Below are 14285 nucleotides of genomic sequence, written 5' to 3'. Positions count from 1 at the left end.
TGAACAACAACAATAAAAAAAAGTCGCTTCGAAAAAAGAAAAAAAAACGAAAAGAATTTCGCAAATTCCAAAAAACCAGATATTCAACAACCAAATAGGTACTTTTTTATGCCAAATTCAGAAATCTTGTTTTTAGAAAATACGTACATTTTCTCTCAACCCGTAAACGATTTTTCAACAGGTGTGCAATTTGCTTTCATCGCTGAAAAATAACCATCTCGAACGTATATCAACAAACCACATCGCGGGTCAACGAACCTCGACCAAAATTTTCAAAGTAACGAGGTAAAGAAAATACACACACATTGGAACAAGTCCAACTACTTAAAAGAGCCAATATTCACCGATAGTACCAGTACCAGTTTCGCAGACGCTTCTCACTACTAGTCGGTTCAATGTCATTGTCACGACGTGGCGTGCGACATTGTACCCAAGTTGTATAGACTTAAGTAAGATTAACTCGCAGCTCGCCTATGCAATTCACTTATCTTCGCGACGACGTAGCCGAGTTTGGCATCGTTTGAATTTTACTTTTAAAAAAAGAGAAAAAAAATTCACTTATGGGTACAATGCAGCATAGCACATATCAACGCATTTATCTCTCTAATTGGGAATTAATGTGGGGATCAGGTTTGAGAAGATAAAGCCCTATAAAGCGTGGGTATCCGTAAGGTCGAGCCTGGTTATTCTTGGTACGACGTCCTTGACCATTGAGGTTTATGGTTCCCGAAAAACGTTGCCTATGCATGCTACACGGTCTAACGACGAATTGTAGCGATTTTTTTTTTTCAGCTAGCACCTTTAAGTATATTTATACCTTACCTACCTATTCTTGTTCGAGGTCATGTCATGCTGTTATACACTATATTTCTTATAATCGCGCGAAATATAGCGCATTGATTTTTTTTCTCTAATGAAATTATGCATGTAAGGGTATCAGCGCGTAAAAATCCGAGTGTAGGTTTAAGTTAACGAAATATTCGCGAGTACAGGGTGTCTCGAAAATCGTCCATCTTGGACGATAATGTTAACAGTTTTGTCAAATGATTTTAGCAGAGTGATTACAAAATATACTTTCATAAGTTCATATCAGGAAAAATTTTAGGACATAATTACGATGCATAAGGTGCTTCGAAAATCATGCAAGTATTACGTAGTTATTTTCAAAACCAAAGTGTCAAAACGATAAAAAAAATAAAACTTGCCTTTTATATTATGTAAGTAATAGAATTCGAGGATCCGACTCTCCACCCCCCCCCCCCAGCTAATAGAATGGAAACTAATCCAAAAATGAAATTTTTTATAAAGTAGGTATAATTCATTTTTAACTGAATAAAATTTTTTCCAATATTTTCAACAGACATCGCCAAATTTCAACAACCTACATTCTTCATTTTTTTTCAATGTAATTTCTTAATTTTTCTAAGTAAAATAATTGTAAAGTTGAACATACATTTATGGAAGAATTTTCAAAATTTGACGTTTTTTCGCAAATATTTTAAAAATGTAAGCCTCTTGAAAAAAAGTGATGGCACATCGACAATTTTTACAAATAATTCAAATAAACACCCCTCCCCCCAAAAGGAGAAAAAATTGTAATTCTTTGCAAATTTATTGAAAATGACACCCCCCCCCCCCCCCGCTGAGAAAAAAGAAGTCACGAGGTCAATTCTATATTGAATTTTTTACAGCTTTGGGTCTTCTAATTTTTGTCATAAGAGACCCTTCGTCCAGTCTCCCAAACGTTTCAAAGTGTTGAACCATGTTTCATTCCCCAAAATGTTGTTCTAAAAAAAAAGACGATGAAAAGCCATTCATGGAATTTGGTGTTTTCTGTTTGAAAAATAAATATTTCCAAAGCTGACGAATTTGAAATTTTCCTCCCATTCACCCATTTCTTTCGTGACTCGTCACTTGTCATGGTTTGCTCAAGAAAACTGAATCGACTGTAGAATGAGTGAATCGCAAAATGAAAAGAATTGCAGAAAAAATTAATCGCAGATCAAAGATTTCCGATTCTGAATCGTTCTTTTAATGAATCATTCCAGATCTGTAAAAAATGAACAAATTTTTCAAATAGGTATTACTAAAAACAAAAAAAGGAAAAAATTAAAAACAAACTCAAAAATTTGAATTTTTGAAAATTATTCGATAACATAAAAACTGACAGAACTGAAAAAGATAAAAAATTGAAGAAATGGAGGAAAAACTGAAAATTTGAATTTTTTAGAAATATTTTGATGAGAACATTGTGTCTTATGAAAAATTTTTTTTTAAAAAGAAAAAATCGTGAAAAAAATTTAAAAAATCAGCAACAAAATAATACACTAAAAATAACGATGATAATTTCAAAATGTCGAAAAATTGGCAAGATTCCTCGTATTCAAAGAGAAAAAAATTGAAAAAAATAATGTTATAAAAAACTCGAGGAATTTCAAATTGAAAACAAATATTTTGATGCAAACAGAAAAATCACAAGTCAAGAGATTGAAAATTACTTTTAAAAATTGTGTTGAAAAATTGAAAAAAAGTTAAGAAAGACAAAGTTGATAATATTTTGAAGAAAATTTCAACAAATCGAAGTGCTTTACTGGTAAGGAGGTATGTAGGTACTGCGACGAAATGAAAAAAAAAAAAAAATTTTAAATTCTGAATAGCCCTACCTACTGGAAAATATTTTGATAAGAAAAATAGGTATTCAAGTGTTTCTTTCGCATTGAAAATAAAGCTAAATAAAATGTTTGGAAAAAAATATAAAAATCCTAGAGAAAAAAGAGCTTTTAAAAATTCAAAAATTTCTTCAAAAATGAACATGATATCCCCTGATACAATCGTATTCATCTGAAATTCTAGAAAAAGGAAATATTAATTCATTCAAAAAATAACTAATAATCATAATCATAAAAATTAAAATTTCTTTTAAAAATGATGAAAATTTAAAACTTATTACTCAACAAAATCTTGAAAAAAATAAGTGGGGTACCACCGTTAAAAATGAAAATATCTGATTCTATTCATTTTAAATGCAATTAAAAAATCTGGAAATTATCAAAAAAAAAAAAAAAAAAAAACATGAAAAATTACAAAATACACCCACATAAAAAAATAAAATTAATGATGATTTATGGAGTAATTTTTCTGTCAAAAATGGGTTCCACAATACCAAAAATGTTGCTAAATGTATTTATAAATTATAATATGGGAATACATAGTTTTAAGCCCACCCCCCTTCGAGAAGAATCTTTTTCAAAAAACTAAAATGTTGATGCATGACACGTCGACAAACGGCTGCAAAAATAATTTAAAAAATTCAAAATCACATTATTTTCCAAATTTAAAATTAAATCATTTTTCATGACCAGGGATACGATTTTCACACACAAAAAACGAGTTCTACGCACACAATAGGCACGTTTTCGACTTTTTGACCATCGAAAATAAGCCGAAAAACAAGAAAATAAGTACACATATAACTAGGTATGCAAAAATGATAATGTGCAGCAATAAATTTGCCAATATGGGTATCAATTTGAAGGGAATTTGATCGACAGCAATAATAGGAAAAAAATGGATTCATTTTTATTAAAATATAATACTCTAATAATGAACAGGAACACTTGAGAATAAGTCGAAATTTCCGAAATTAAACACCTCTTTATAAACAAAAGAACCAAAGATGAAACCTCTAGATTTTTCTTTGAACAAAAAAATCAATCTTTTTAAAATGAGAGAAGCAATTAAAATTCAAAATATACGAGTACTTAGGTCTAATTCAAAAATATTCATTTAAAATAGTGAATATTGCGAGATATGCACAAAATATGACAATATTTAGCTGATATGCTAGAAAAAAAATCAAAAATTATAAAGGAAAAAAATACACATTCAAAGACCAAAAAAACAAAGACAACTTTTTTTTGAAATCATAAAGACTTTCGAAACACTCGGTACATGTACATCCAACGGACGAAATACCGCGTAAACTCGAGCCTATTACAACCTAACATATTTTTTGCCTGTTTTAATTACAATTTACGGAATCGGCCTCGTTTTATAAATAATTTTAAACATAACATTTATTAACGCTCGAGTATTATGAGAGCCTATTCCGGACGCAAAATATGCCTTCAACTTCACGTACCTAGCAGATAGGCAGGTAAGTAGGTACTCGTACATGCGGCGAGAAGAATATCAAATATTTGACATTGTCCCCCTCAGGCACAGGATAGGTAGAGTGTGCTTCTAGCATAGAGATAATGCTCAAAGTTAGCATACTTAAACGAAACACCACACGGAGGACGACGGGTCCACGAAACAGTTTATCTCACCGGTATATAGTAGGTATATACCTATCTACCGTCGACCAAGGGAGGAAAAAGTTACGAAATGTGTTTCCTTCGGCAATAACGCGATGCTCAGATGATACCGCGGGGACCCGAACCAGGGGAGAGGGGCAACATGTTGATGAATAAATAAATTTTTTTGTCCATTGTTCAAGCACGAATGGTTAAATGGTGAAATTTCCAGGCTTTACGAGATCTAAATACCGTTACATTATGTATATACGTAGGCGCGGCAAATTTCAGCCGAAGTAAAAAAAAAATACAAAAACATGCACAAAAACCGATGAAAAACGAGGTGAATTTTTCACCGTCAAGAATACCCATCAGCGCGAATATCACTACAATACACATGCGTTTAACTAAACATTCAGAATTATCGTTAGACTACGCTTTTGTATAGTAAATCTCGAAACTATACCCACGAGTATCATTATGAATAAAAATACGAGCAGATGAGACGAGACGAGCAGAGAAACAGAGAGAGAGACTATAGAGAAACCCTGTATACGCATTTTTTTTTTTGTAACGTAACGTACGCGCCGCGATAACAAATCGCCAAAATGGTAATGAAGACTTTAAAACTGAAAAATGCGTTTAAAAACTTCTCGACGAGAGGGTTAAACGGTTTAGGTAAACTAACATAGGCAGGTAGAGGTACACACACGATTCATATACGCGATCATTTTTCCCTTCTTTCCTTTCAAAGCTCACTCTCTCGCTCGATCAAAACATAACTCGAGGGAAAAATATATGCGATGACGACGGATGGCTAAACGACGACGAGAAGAGATGGCAGAATATGTATGTTATATTTCGCCAAGAATACACGCAACTCTGCCGTCAAGTTTCTACACATTAACGGCTGAATGTAACCTAATTTATAAAGAGTTTGGTAACAAATCGTTAAAAAGTTTTCCAATTAACGATGTAAGCTTGTTGCTGTCGTGTACGCGAACGAGGAACGAGCCAGCAGTCAGCTGCTCTGCTTCGGTTGCAGCTACATCTCGTACTACGAGTACGTGTACGTTTGAAAAATTTTGTTCAACTGTCGCGTTTTGTATGAAAAAAGAAGGAGAAGGAAAAAATGTTTAAGCAACAAGCCAATTTCGAAAAGATTCTATTAGCGTTATTTTTTCTTTTCTTTTCTTTTTTTTTGCTCAATTCCCCCAATAACAGCCAAAAGCATCTACAAAGTATGATGGTCTTTTTTAAAAAAAATAGGAGGATAGAGAGCCACAGAGGGGTCGAATCCAAAAAATTAATAAATATTCAAATTTAGTGACCTCGAATCAATAGGAATCAACAAGTCACACCACAGGTTCAGGATTTTTCAAAAATTGAGGGGCAAGGGCTTTGAGAGACATTGATGGATCGTATCCAAAAAATGAATATATTATATTTTCGAATTCAGATCAAATTAGCAGAAATCGATACTCCACATCATGTTTACAAGATTTTTCGAATTCTTTATAAAAAGGAGGAAGGGGGAGTAGAGAGGCAGTGAGAGGTTGAATCCAAAAAATGAACAGATATTTGAATCGAACGACCTTGAATTAGTAAGAATCAACAATTGAGGAGCTGAGAATCAAAACTCACATTTGCCAAAAAAAAAAAAACCGTTTTATGGCAGATTTGGATATACCGTTTTACACTCTATAATGTGACATATTCGGTTTTTTTGGATCAAAGTCATTTTGGTGTGAAATTCACTTTCAAAACCAAGGGTTAGAATCAAAACTCACATTTGCCATTGGCAAATGTGAGTTTTGATGAAAACTTAGTTTTGTTTGCAAAATTCCATAGGGAAAAGTTTGATAACAAGCTGAATTTTGGTACACGGGGGTTTTTTGATACGCTGAACACGAATTTGGGGTGTTCGGGTGAATCCGGTGTACGCTTCCCCCTTTTTTGTGGACCTTAAGCCCCCAAATTTGTTTTTTTGCGTTTAAGTCCGAAAATATGCAATTTTATGCAAGATTTATATTTTTTGGGTCGCAGAATACGAATTTGACAATATTTTTTTTGTAGGGGTGGGGGATGAGGGGGTTAGGGGGGCGAGAAATTCAAAATTTGACTATAATGATGTGTGATATGTCGAAATGTATGTTTTTGAGGGTGTAGATCACGAATTTGACAATATTTTTTTCGTAGGGGTCAATGGTGGGGGCTGAGGGGTGAAAATGGTTAAAAATTCAAAATTTGACTATAATGATGTGTGACATGTCGAAATGTATGTTTTCGTGGTTGTAGATCACGAATTTGACAATATTTTTTTCGTAAGGGTTGATGGTGGGGGATGAAGGGGGTGAAAAATTCAAAATTTGACCATAATGATGTGTGATATGTCGAAATGTATGTTTTTGAGGGTGTAGATCACGAATTTGACAATATTTTTTTTGAAGGGGTGAATTGTGGGGGATGAAGGGGGTGAAAACGGTGAACAATTCAAAATTAGACTATAATGATGTGTAATATGTCGAAATGTACCAAGTATGAATAATTCAACTGAAAGTGAGTAATTTTCATCAATTTACTCGATTTTAGTTGTTATAAAGTCATTATAGAGGTTAAATTTACGTTAAAACTCCGTGTTTTGCCTATTCTGCTACATAAATAGGAATAGAACAAATTTTTGCACGTAGATGCACGGGAAATCCCAGGGGCTAGTACTTCAGATAGTGTATTTCAAGATGTCATTTGCCATTTTTGCCCCCGAATGCCCCGGCGACGACAACAGTCAATTATAGTGAAAAATCATGGTGAATTTTGTTTAAATGTTACAAATTTTTTCTTCCAGGGACTTTGACGGCTCTCCAATAGAAAATTCTCCATCCCCCACCCTTCACCTTTTCTACACCTTCAAAAACATACATTTTGACATATCACACATCATTATGGTCAAATTTTGAATTTTTCACCGTTTTCACCCCCTTCATCCCCCACAATTCACCCCTTCAAAAAAAATATTGTCAAATTCGTGATCTACACCCTCAAAAACATACATTTCGACATATCACACATCATTATGGTCAAATTTTGAATTTTTCACCCCCTTCATCCCCCACCATCAACCCTTACGAAAAAAATATTGTCAAATTCGTGATCTACAACCACGAAAACATACATTTCGACATGTCACACATCATTATAGTCAAATTTTGAATTTTTAACCATTTTCACCCCTCAGCCCCCACCATTGACCCCTACGAAAAAAATATTGTCAAATTCGTGATCTACACCCTCAAAAACATACATTTCGACATATCACACATCATTATAGTCAAATTTTGAATTTCTCGCCCCCCTAACCCCCTCATCCCCCACCCCTACAAAAAAAATATTGTCAAATTCGTATTCTGCGACCCAAATAATATAAATCTTGCATAAAATTGCATATTTTCGGACTTAAACGCAAAAAAACAAATTTGGGGGCTTAAGGTCCACAAAAAAGGGGGAAGCGTACACCGGATTCACCCGAACACCCCAAATTCGTGTTCAGCGTATCAAAAAACCCCCGTGTACTAAAATTCAGCTTGTTATCAAACTTTTCCCTATCATCGTAATTAAAACAGTGAAAAAAATTTGATTGCAAATCTTGGAGTCAAAACTCACATTTGCCATTCTTTGTCTGGATATTAAAGCAGAAGGGAGCTAGGTGAAAATCAGTCAACACAGGGAATCGTGTGCTAGTAGCGCTATCTAATGATTCATTTTGGTATTATAAGTTTTTTCAACTGGCAACACTACTAACTCAGTTTTTCGCGTTTTTCTCAAAATCGTTTATGGTGGCAAATGTGAGTTTTGATTCTCAGCTCCTCAATTACATCACATTATCAAGATTTTTAGAATTTTTGAAAAATGATTGAAGGGTTGAAGGAGCACTTAGGAATTGTATCAGAAATGAATAAATATTCGAATTTAGCGGCTTTGAATCACTAGGAATCGACACGTCACATCACAATTTCAGAATTCTTCCAACTTTTTCAAATTTGGGGGAGGCCGAAAGGGCATGATTCTGGGACGATCCTCTGAATCAATTATCCTCGACTGCGATCACTCCAATTGACCATTTCCCCGAATAAATTTTTTCCAAACGTTTTTTTCATAACTGGCAACTGAATTCTGGAATCTGATTTTTTTAAATTAATATTCACCGAACTACCATTTCCCTGAATAAATTTTTTCATAACATGATTAAGATTTTTACAAATTTATGAATTTTTTGCAATTTTAGAACAAATTTTTTAGACAATTCTGACAAAAAACAACTCTTTTCTGCAATGCTGAATAAAGAAATAGGATTTTTTTTGCAATTTTTTGTAAACAAAACGTAGAATTTTTGAGCAAATTATGACAAGAAAAAAGGCGGATTTTTCAAAATTTTGGTCAAAATAACTTGACTGAAAATTTTCCCAAAAATACTTTTTTTACAATATTTTACAAAAAAGTCGTTTTTTTTGCAATTTTGGCAAAAGTGAAATTTTGGTAATTTTGAAAGATGATTGATTTTTGTTTCTTTCTTGAGAAAAAATATGTACTTGTACCACAAGAAAACAGATTCTTTTGCGACAAAAAAGCAAGACCTTTTGTAAATTTTTGAAAAATATGTAAGATTTTCTTGCCTTGTAATTTTGACAAAAAAATCAGTTTATTTTTCAATTTTGTAATTTTTTTTCAAAAGCAGATTTTTTATAACAAAAAAAAACAAGAATTTTTGTATATTTTGATCAAACATTTTTTTGCCCATTTTTGGCAAAAAGCCCTGACGTTTTGGAAGTTTTGATAAAAAAATTCTCATTTCGATAGTTCTGGCAACAAACAGATTTTTTAGCAATAATTCCGATTGAAAAAATAAAATTTTTGCAGTTTTGGCAAAAAACAAGAAATATTGAGAAATTTCACCAATGAAAAACAATAGGTATTTTCTGCAAGGAAGGCAAAAAAAATGACTTCTGCACTAAGGAGTCGTATCCAAGAAATACAAATAAATACATATTCAAATTCAATGGTCTTGAATCATAAAGATATGGGTGCCTCTGCAATTTCAGTTTTTTTTTTGATTTTTTTTTCAAAATTGATAGCCCTAGGGCACCCCATGGGTGCCAAGACTTCATTTTGAAAATTCATTAATTCCTTGAACAAAAAATCAAGTAAGATCTCTGTTGTATTTTTTCATATATTTTTGAACGGTAGCTCTTAACTTTTGAGATTACGAAGAAAAGTTGAGCTTTCAGTGTGGAAATTCGATTCGAACTTTCAAGTTTTCGATATTTTCGATTTCAAAATCTCCAATTTATTTTTTTTAAGAACCCAAAAAACAAATTTTCTTCAAAATCAACCAATTTTGAGATATACCCGTTGACAAATTTCGACTGCATTGTAAGAAATTACGAACCTTCCATTCACCCCCCCCCCTCTACCCGGCTCTAGATTATCGAAGGGAGCTTGTAAATTTTTAAAGGAAATCAGGGAAGAGTGAACTTATTTTCGGATCGAGTTGATGCAAAATTGGGAGCTAATTCGATAAAAATTCCCTCAGCAATCCAGAAAATGGCTCCTCCTGGCGCAGAACTCCACTAAAATTGAAACGAACCTTTTCATGCTTTTTTTGAAATCACGTAACATGAGATAATTAGATTCGACTTATCTGCAATATTTAAGTAGACATTCTACTTTGAAGAATCAACATTTGACCCCCAAATTCTATTGTTTCAGTATCCACTCAAACTTTGGTGAACCAATTACACCAGTATAGTGTGAGTTGCTGAACTACGAAACGAATGATATTCAACACCTGACACAAGCAGAATTCGTACTCAATTTTTTCAAAAAAAAAGTGGGTTTGGCAACCAAAAAAGTTCAAAAAAGTAATCAAAAAAGTTCAAAAAAGCAACCAAAAAAATTCAAAAGTAACCAAAAAAGTTATAAGATCTGAGAAGACAACATTTCCAAATTTTTGCCTAAAAAGTGAGATTATTTGGGAATTTCTGAAAAAAAACTAAATTTTGATGATTTCAGCAAAAGGCAGTTACGTATTTTTGACAAAAAAAAAAAAGAGGAAAACTTTAAAGCAATTTTTGGAATAAATTGAGACTTTTTGGAATTTTTTGCAAAGAATTAACAATTTTCAATAAATTCTGGGCAAAAAGTGAAACTTTTCAGCAATTTTTAGCAAACAAATGAGGCTTGACAATTTTTGTGATTTTTGAGTAAAAAAGTAAGATTTTTTAGCAATTTGGTAAAAACGAAAATGTTTGATAATTTTTGGTAGAAAGGTAAGCTTTTTCAAAACTATTGGCAAAAAGTGATTCTTTATTTTTTCATTTTTGTCGAAAATGTGCAACTTTTTTGCAACTTTTTGGTTGAAAAGTGACATTTTTGAAAAATATTGACAAAAAGCAAGACTCCGACAATTTTTAGAGAAAAAGCAAGGGTTTTTGGCAATTTTTGGAAAGAAGGCGAGATATTTTGAAATTTTTCATAAAAAAAACATACCTAATTTCATCAAATATTTCAGTCGAATGCATCATTCCTCATCTTAAGCTTGCTTTGAGGTATTTCAAGGTACGAAAAATCCTCCAGAAAATGTTTCCCCCTCACTTAAATCCTTCTAAATTTCAATTGTTCGTTCAGTTGACAACTAGTCTCTGAGGCCCTTCCTTCTTTCCTACCCCAAATACTTACCTGAATTCGACATATCTCAAAATCATTTCCCAAAAATTTTCAGAAACTTCGTCGAATATTATGTTTTGGGTATCCTTCGAATTTTATAATATTTTTTTCTTAGGGGAGAGGAGTGGGAGGATGAAAGTTGAAGGAGGTGTGATTATTATTCAAAAATAAGTGATCATGGTAAAGAAATACACAAATTTTAGGCCTGGATAGGTACTCGATGGAATAGTAAATCTTTGATCTCCTCCACATAAATCATTCAAAAACTTACTTATTCTCAATGAAACCATAATCTGCCGCAATTTACGATGAAAATGTCAACTCACCTGAAACAGAGAAAAACACAATTGTGGTTAGTTTAATCGTCTAATCATTATTTCACAACTTATCATATGTTAAGGTAAAAGTATATAGCGAAATTTTCAATTTCCCAACGCAGAGGGCAGTTGCACCATCCAGTAAAATTATTCGAACCCCTTACCAAAACACCAGCTATAAAATCTGCACCATAAACCCCGAACAAAGCTTTAAAACGCAAGCACGATCTACTTTACGAGTACGACGCGATTAAAAAATTGTTTCCGATAATTTTTCAAAGTCATATGTGCTTGAAAAGTTAACCCTCGCGAATGTGCACCAATATCCGTACCTTGGATTTTTATGCAGACGTAGCCGTATTCCCTTCTCTTCATCCCTTCTTCTATACTCTGAAGCCGCGAAAGTTCTGTACGTCGCGAATTTAATTAAAAAGACCCCCCTATTTTTTCTTTCTCGCAAGTGATATCCGTCACTCTGCAAGTTGTGCATTTTTCTTCGCTCTTTCGCGAACGAAGTCGTATAGTAGCAGTCGTCGTTGGTTTGCTGGCTTGGCTTGGGGATGAGTCGAGTCGGCTTTTCTAAGAACACCGACGCCGAATTAATAAGACGTGATTTATGACAAGCCACCGTAAATATAAAGCGACGCTAGAGCGGATAAAAATCCAATAAACTTTTCCTTTTCAACCTTAACGTTATAGCAAAGGTGACTGCCAACTGAAAAATTATGATGATCGCAATTTTTGTACATCACTTTTGTACGTAGGTACGTTCGTTGGTATAGGTTAGCCTACGTCTCTACGTGTGTTACGTACCACGAGTATATTCTACGTATACCAAGACCAACCCAGCAGCTCTTTTAAAACATCGAATTACGAGGTAGTTTAAAATTATGATATAGGATGAGATGAGAATCGTCAAAGAAAAATAGGTATCACCTATCCAGCCTATTTGGTTCTTTTGATAGAAGAAAGGGTGCAGGAGGGAATACTTAAAACACATATTAAAACACATCCGTCCTTCCTAATCCACTGTACGACTCCAAAACTAAAATTAATCCTCATCTGAGTTCAAAATCTAGTAGAAAAGTGTTCAGTTCATAGATATTGAAACCCGAGAATTCATTTATTTTCATTTTCAATTAAACTAGCAAACACTTTTTTTCAAAATACACACAAATTTCACCCAATTCGTTGAATTTCCTCACTCGCTTTTTTTTCACTGAGAAAAAAAACAGATATCCGCAACATTCTGCAATAAATAAACTCTAATACCTACGAAAGGTTAAAAAATACACACCAACCAACATTGCACTATAGCTACGTTTCTAATCTTCTAAATATGCCACTTCACCTCTTCTTTTTTTACACGATACGATGCATCAACTAAAAATACCTCTTTTACAGTAAATCATTGGACCATTTAAAAATTCCTTTTTTTTCTATCTCTAAGCGAAGAGAGAGAGACGACAGAAGAGCTGTTCAAATTACACGTTGGTACTTATATATAGTACAGAGGAAAAAAGGTCACTGTTGACTTTTCCATCTCTTTGCGTTCATTGGTCGATACCTACGTACACGATTGGAAAATGATGCCAAAAAGATGTCGTTGAACTAGGTAAAGCTTGTTTTTTAGCAAGTGCTTATGTACTATCCTCGCTATAAATTACTTTTTCTCTACTTGTCATAGTATAGAAAATTTCAAACTTACTCGCATTGTTGGTTAATTAAAAATAATTTCTGTCAAAATACCTACGACAGCGACATAAGTATTTTATATTATACTTTGGGTAGGTAAGGTACGTTACGTCGCAACACCGGAAACGATAGGATAGGGGTTGCAGTAGGAGAGGAAAAACCTAAAAGGAAAAGTTGCGGGTACGTATTGTGTCTCGTATCGGGTTATTGAACACGTCAATTTAATCTTTAAAGGCGGTTTTTCGACTATACAGGATTACGATCGGATATACGTATATTCGATTTACTCCTAGAACTGCTATTATAGTTTTCTTTATTGTCGAAAATACCTACGTATTTTATCCGCGAAGCAAAACATACCGATAGCGTTTCCCGCATTCGATGGCGGTGTATTTCACCTCTATATAGCTGTTTATTGAACCGTGTACCAGAAAATGTCAATTGATGTCTAGCACCTATACTCATTCAACTTCGGGTATACGCTTTTATAAAGAAGACAAAAATTATCTACTTATTTAAAAAGAATAATATCTTAAAACGTTAAAAAATTTTAACGAGGGTTCAAAAATATTTTTCATGAGCCACACTATACCTACGAATAGAAATTAAAATCCATGGCCAAGATCGACATTTATTCAAAGTCGGAGAATTGACCCTTTTCTTGAAAATTCATTTAAAATCACAAATCTCGTCGACATTTTATGAGAAAACTCATCGAAAATTTTTCAAAATCATTTAAAAAATATGTGCATTTAAAAAACACGTTCAATTCTGACAAAATTGACAAAAACAGTTCAGTTTTGATAAAATTGACCAAAATAGTTCGATTTCGACAAAAACAGTACAACTTTGACAAAATTGACAAAAATAGTTCAGTTTTGATAAAATTGACCAAAATAGTTCCATTCTGACAAAGTTGACAAAACTAGTTCAGGTTTGATAGAATTGACCAAAACAGTTCAATTTTGACAAAGTTGACAACAATAGTTCAACATTGACCAATATAGTTCAATTTTGACAAAAATAGTTCAATTCTGACAAAAAAAGTTCAATTCAGACAAAATTGACCAGTTTTGATAAAATTGACCAATATAGTTCGATTTTGACAAAAATAGTTCAACTTTGACAAAATTAGTTCAGTTTTGATAAAATTGACCAAAATAGTTCACTTCTGACAAAGTTGACAAAAATAGTTCAGGTTTGATGAAATTGACCAAAACAGTTCAGGTTTGATGAAATTGACCAAAACAGTTCAATT

The 14285-nt window shown here is 33.1% G+C and overlaps 1 protein-coding gene and 1 long non-coding RNA gene across 5 annotated transcripts in view; both read right to left on the bottom strand.

The window, feature by feature from the left end:
* The window catches only part of LOC135842319 (Ig-like and fibronectin type-III domain-containing protein 1), a 315844-nt gene that overhangs the window by 110913 nt on the left and 190646 nt on the right, over positions 1-14285 (bottom strand). The window lies entirely within an intron of this gene.
* LOC135842327 (uncharacterized) overlaps positions 1-14285 on the bottom strand; it is a 406653-nt gene that overhangs the window by 227849 nt on the left and 164519 nt on the right. The window contains exon 1 of one of the 2 annotated variants that reach the window (XR_010558110.1): positions 1626-1641. The exons of the other annotated variant lie outside the window; for it this stretch is intronic. This is a non-coding gene — a long non-coding RNA (uncharacterized LOC135842327). Of the gene's footprint in view, positions 1-1625; positions 1642-14285 lie in introns of those variants that run through there. 2 annotated transcript variants of the gene reach the window in all.

This window comes from Planococcus citri, chromosome 4 (assembly GCF_950023065.1).
Source record: "Planococcus citri chromosome 4, ihPlaCitr1.1, whole genome shotgun sequence".
Lineage (NCBI taxonomy): Eukaryota > Metazoa > Arthropoda > Insecta > Hemiptera > Pseudococcidae > Planococcus > Planococcus citri.
Note: the sequence above shows the minus strand (reverse complement) of the source record. Positions and strands in the feature narration are given on the sequence as shown.